This window comes from Mesitornis unicolor, unplaced genomic scaffold (genome assembly GCF_000695765.1).
Source record: "Mesitornis unicolor isolate BGI_N332 unplaced genomic scaffold, ASM69576v1 scaffold51606, whole genome shotgun sequence".
In the NCBI taxonomy this organism is placed as follows: Eukaryota; Metazoa; Chordata; class Aves; order Mesitornithiformes; family Mesitornithidae; genus Mesitornis; species Mesitornis unicolor.
The window spans coordinates 2,996-3,802 of NW_010194005.1; positions in this window are offsets into that span (position 1 = coordinate 2,996).

Sequence of the window (807 nt, forward strand, 5' to 3'; positions counted from 1 at the left end):
CCCTTGAACCTCGCTCCTCGTGTAACCAAGGAGGACCCTCAATGTGTGTGGTCAGCGACCACAGCAGATGCTCTCAGGCAAACTAAGCAAGCAGCCCAGCATCCAGGAGAACTACGGCAGTGGACAGCTCGTTGAAAGGGAACACCCACATTATTTTATGAAACTTGGCAACTGATAAGAGCTCTGTAATCGGATGGACACCCTGAGTGCAAGACCTGAGCCAGCTAGTGAGTATCTGCAGAAGCTATTGGTCTTGACAGGTGTAAAAAAGAACAGGCTTTGCTCAGCATTATGAGCTGGGCGTCACCTCCCTATGATCTGCTCTGTAGCTCACACAAGATGAAACAAAAAAATATTTCCCATTTGATCTGAAAAATGCTTGAAACAATGCTAGTTGCTAGTGAGAAGCTTCCCTCTGACTGACGCACCCAAAACTGGCTTGCAGAGCAAAGAGATTACAAAAGAATTCTTTGTATGGCTTTCTTAGAGATGCTGTGCTGAGTCAGTCTCTGTCACTTATAGTTTCCTCTGATTTTGTGACACAATTATTTTGTGGACTGATGATTTCTGAATTCTGGCAGAAATAGATCCCTGGGGAGCCATTGTCCAGTAATGTGCACTCCTTGAGGACAAAGCCATTGCCTTCCTCAATGCCAAATCTGACTCGGGACTGCAAAGCTAGGGGAGTGATTTATTTGTATTCTCCGAGGCCAGCCCTCAATTTTCTGTTGTTGAAAAAATATTCGGTTTTCTGCAAGGGCAGAACAAACAAAAGTGACCATGAATGGTGGAGTACAGAGGGAAAGA